Raw genomic sequence first — 5,172 nt, 5'->3', positions numbered from 1 at the left:
CGTATCTGGGTTTTATGTCTCAGTTTTCAATGCATGTATAATTTAGAAACATTATAGAAGAGTTTCATCTAAAAAACAAATTTTTATCACCTCTCTCTTTATCGATACGGTGCTACATTAGCATATTTAATGCTTATAAAACTTTGTTGAAAGCCCCATTGAGATTGTTCTAACAATAGTGTGAAGTATTTATTACATATACATTCAGCGGGAGCTCCCCGGAAGGCTACCGTGGCCACGTCAGCCGAATTATTTTGGGCCGTTTGATTTCGCCTTCAATGGCCAGATTTCGTTTGAGCTCCTGTTCAATTTTGTCGGCATGTGTTGATCAGCTGCCCAAATATCTCGCCCATTCCCGTAAAAAAAATCCCCTCGGTCTCTCGTCCCCGTCTCTCCTCCCGACGCAACGGCGACAGGCGACGGTGCCACCCGCGGGCGGGCTTCCCCTCTCTCTGTCCCTCTCCTCCAGCGTTGCGGCGTGCTGGGCGGGCAAGGGCCAAACCGTGGCCTCCTCTTCACGCGGTGGCGGGGTGTTGGCGCCCTCCGCGGGCGCTCGACGAAACCCTAGGTACCTGTTCCTCACCGCCGGCGGTGGCGGCGAACCTCACCGGCTTCATCCCACCGGTGCCCCCTCCTGAAACCTCTCGAATCCTCTTTCCCTTTTTCTCTACTCTCGGCTTCCTCTTTCTCTCCCTGTCTCGTCACATGACGACGTACCGGCCGGCTCCTCTGAGGCGGCGGCGCGGTGTGCAGGGTGGCCTCCCCCCAGAGGGGCGCCGGGGCCCTGGCACAGCAGGCCCCATGAGGACGGCGGTGGCAGGGGGAAACCCTAGGTCACCTACCGGTGCGGTGGCCCCGACGCAGGTGGTGCGGACGCGTGCTCGACGGTGTGCAAACGGGGTTCCACGGTCGTAGCGGCGACGCAGGGCCATCCCTCGTCCTTGCCTCTCTCTTGATGCGCAAAAGTCCAGCCATCAGGTATGGATGGCTATGGGTACTTTGCCGTTGCTATATGTGCTTCAACTTTAATGTTTAGTTTCCTAGAGTCGCAGATTTATTTCTTCAGATTTGTTCAATGGTGTATGTGCAGTTGTAGTACAATATTTGAGGAAGCGGCCTGTTCAATCATGTTGCCTTTATGAGGCAGTTAGTTTTGTTGTCATAGCACATGAACTGATCTAATTAGATGCTTCAGATCACTTGATTGAGGAGCCACTGATGGTTATTTCTTTCCATCTGCATCGACTGATAAGAAGTAACATCTTTCCGCAAAGTGAAAGCTACTTTTATTTCACTCTGCTTTTGTTCCAGGGAGTTTTATAGCTCCAAAAAGCGTTGTTACAATATATCAATTTATGATTATGTATATTTACTAAGTTGTACATTTGGTGGTTTAGACATATTCAAATATCGTCAATCTTTTGTTATTTTTCTAGGGAGACAGAATGTCCAAATGATTCAGTTATCCAGTCCCTTTTATCAGCAGTGGATTCATTTGGTGCTGACTACAAGCTTCTTGGGATACAGGCTTCCAGGGAGCCAACGACATGATATAAGAAACTTTTCATGCTTCCATCGGCCCAATTCTACAATGGCATTGTCAGGTTTTATGTGTCTCACAAAACTCATTCGCGTTCCTGCACTCAAATTACAGTTCAGTGTACCTAGAGCAACTTTGTTTTTACTTTCCAGTTAGCCTTTCACAACTAGACTTAACAGATGGAAACATGCGGACAAAGTAATTTAGTTGGAGCTATTGGAATTTACGGCTCATAGTACCTGTTCTCTTTGCGTTTCCTTACATCTAATTCTCATGGATTTGCCATGTTTAATTTAATTCTAGGAGCAAAGGAAGGGATTACACAGGATGGCCATGCGGTTCTTTTTTCTTAATGTCCTAATTTAGCTATTAGTTTGCAGATTATCATTAATATACCTGGCCAAAGCAGTGGAAACAACAAGCCCATACCAACCAAGCTCTTGAAAATGCTTTGACTCTCCAAAATTCTTGGAATGACTTATAATTTGGAACAGAGGGAATACTATATAACCAAATAATAATACTACCTATATATGGCACCCAGCGTGTAAACATATTTGACCATAAATGTAGTGGATATAGAATGGATGGTTAGTACCTACTATAAAATTTATCACTACCGGTTTCTGAAAGATATATTTATGTACTCCTATTGATCGTTTAGTACTCTAGCCAAATTCCTTTTGACTTTTCATGCTCATAGGTCATCCAACCTTGTATTTATTTTTGGTGCTCCATCTTCCTATCTATTAATTGATATCGGTTTGTTGCCAACCCTTCTCTGGCACTAATCGGTTTAAGAGTTTCCCCAACCATATCGAAGACATCTATATGTTCCTATCCTCACTTCACCATCATAAATGAATTATACAGGTGTCGTAAGAGTTCTTGCAAGCTGAAGCTTTTGCAAACCTCAGTAATGCTATTGGAATCTTGGTCATCTCCAGAGAATATTCAGCCTCAAGCATTTTGCCTATGTTTTTAATAATATTCATGTCCTTGCAAAAAAAAGTTACTTTGACTGCTCTTCAGGTAAGTTACCTGTGCACTAAAGTTTTTTTATTTTCTGCTCTCATACTTGCCTTTAATTTCCTCTCTATACCTATCGACCGTCATCCACTTCGTCCTAAAGCAAACCTTGTGCTGTTTAACTACAGACTAACAAGATATGCAATTAACCACTCTCTTTCACAGTTCAAAATTGTGTTACACGCACTGCTCCTTGTGTAAAAGGAGACCAGCTAAGCACTCTCTTCGAGAATTAAAAAATGGCTTCCAAGACCTGATGCTTGTGTTCAAGGAAACCAGCTACAGGAAGGCTCACATACTTTCCTTCCGAGGATGCTGTGTCTGAAGGTATGTTTTTGGGCATGCTTGACCTTTTTGATAGAATCAAAACCACGACAACTGCAGATGGTGCCCTTAAATATGAATTTTGGAAAGTATTTAATCCATCCCAAATTATAGGATGTTTGACTTTTTTGACACCAAGTTTGACCATTTGTCTTATTCAAAAAAATTGTACAAAATATCACTTTTTTTGTCATGGCTTGGTTTATTAATAAAAGTAGTACATGTATTACAAACTTGGGATAAAAAAGTCAAAGTTGGGATGGAGGGAGTATATGTTACTCCTTTTTATTGTGAACTTCTTCTAATTGGTCCACTGGAGTTATGGATGGATCTGTTGAATTATTTACCACCCACTTCATAATAATCAAAGCAATACTACTGTCGGTATCTGTAAATAGTTCTGTCTTACTCAAACTGCATGACTGATATTCATTTTATGCACTTCATTATGTTGGTTGTCCTAACCGGACTGTAGGTGGTGAGCTTCTGAACTAAACTTTCAGCCTATGCGGACAACATCTCTATGTCGAAATACCTGTACAAAAGTGTTGTAGATCTGTCCGGTATTTTTTTTGGCAAACATCTGTCCATTATTCTGACAGGTATGAAGAGTATCCTGTTTTGTGTACTATGCAGATCAATTTATAGGCCAGCCAATGCTCATTACTTATGTTGTCTTTAGTATCCAGTTCCATTGTGAGACCTTTTTGTGCCAATATTTTAGTGCCAAACTTAGCACCCAATTGGTTAACTCAAGAGTGCATTGTGTAAATTTTAAACATATATGACAAAGGATTTCAAATTTGTAGTGGAAAATGCTTATATAATTTTCTGGAACAGATACTACTACATCGATTATATTCACTAAAAAAGTTGTTTCTTCGGGGCATCAGCTGAAAAGACCATAGGGTGCTAAGTGGAAGCCAGAACATACAACTCTCTACGGGAGGTCATATTCCCTTTGTTGAATTTTTGTTCCAGCCTGAACAAGAGCCGGACCAATTTAGTGGTGGCTATTATGGGTATCCCCAAGGATACCATCCATATGGTTGCTTGCCCCCTCAAAATTCTTCCATATACATCTACACAACAATATCCAAGGTATCAAAGTTACCAACAGCAGCCAGCATTGCAGCCCCCACCATAACAGGTAAGCATGTTGCTCAAGGCCCTACCACAACATTTGTTAGTCCGTGCAATTATGTACCACTAAGATATCTTGTTCCTCCCTTTGCAGTAGGAGTAATAATGGCCTGAGAGGATCGTTTGCAAACTGCCCCCAGGGGCAGCATCTTTGGTGCATCAGCACGACAATCTCCTTACTTTTGCACTGCTATATGTATGTTCCGTAGAATGTGTTCAGTTATGTCCAGGGAAACAATGCTATCTATGATTCTGTCTATTGTACAACAGCACCATGCACAAAGCCACATTTACATGTACACATATACAAATCCTGTGGCATCGCACGTACTGTATGCCTATGCTTCATTACTCCCTAAGACCATATGTAATATATTCTTATTTGTTGTAAGACCAATTACACACACACACACACACACACACACATATATATATATATATATATATATATATATATATATATATATATATATATATTTGCCTATTACTCTTAATTAACTTATCATATAATTTTAATGTGTAACACATATATTGTTTACCCACGCGCGCGCAGGGGCGCGCGCTTTGTACTAGTATTTCAAGAAGTATCGTGTTCCGCTGAAACACATAGGCATGCTTGCTATTTTCTATTCTATCCGCATCCACCACCTTGCGGTTCTACGTTCTTCTATTTTTTGTGTTTTTCTTATAAATGCTAAAAACAAATAATAATAGATATAATACCATGGATCTTTGAATCCTCTTTCTTAAAAAAACAGAGATTTTCATGGCTAAGATATATAATTTAAATTTTTAATTAAAAATATTATAATCTAATTCACCCAAGGTACAACTAATCAAATGTAAAATGAAAGTTTGAGCAATTAAATTTAGCGGACAAACAAGTTTTGAGGTTGGACATGTCTAATTTCTTGCTGATTTTGATCCTATTAGAATTGCGACTTTTATGGGTCTACAAAAGGAAGTCGTGTAACTCATATTTAACTGTACCAATTGTACCAACATATGTATATTAAGATATGTTTACAAATAAATATTTATATGCTTTGTAATAGTAGAAAATATATAAAAAATTAATTTGATATTGGATTAAGAGGACAATGTCATATTATTGTCAATATTAACTTATATTATAG

At 40.0% G+C, this 5,172-nt stretch overlaps 1 long non-coding RNA gene across 9 annotated transcripts; it reads left to right on the top strand.

Moving 5' to 3' along the window:
• Positions 361-4,433, top strand: LOC110436550. Of its 9 annotated transcripts, none has more exons than XR_002454329.1 (7): positions 361-568; positions 754-978; positions 1,437-2,572; positions 2,735-2,896; positions 3,369-3,495; positions 3,734-4,043; positions 4,131-4,433. It is a non-coding gene; the product is annotated as an uncharacterized LOC110436550 (long non-coding RNA). The 9 variants fall into 9 exon arrangements; XR_002454328.1 differs by having other exon boundaries at positions 735-978; XR_002454326.1 differs by having other exon boundaries at positions 361-624.

The sequence above is a fragment of the Sorghum bicolor genome, chromosome 6, assembly GCF_000003195.3.
Source record: "Sorghum bicolor cultivar BTx623 chromosome 6, Sorghum_bicolor_NCBIv3, whole genome shotgun sequence".
NCBI classification, from domain to species: domain Eukaryota; kingdom Viridiplantae; phylum Streptophyta; class Magnoliopsida; order Poales; family Poaceae; genus Sorghum; species Sorghum bicolor.
Note: the sequence above shows the minus strand (reverse complement) of the source record. Positions and strands in the feature narration are given on the sequence as shown.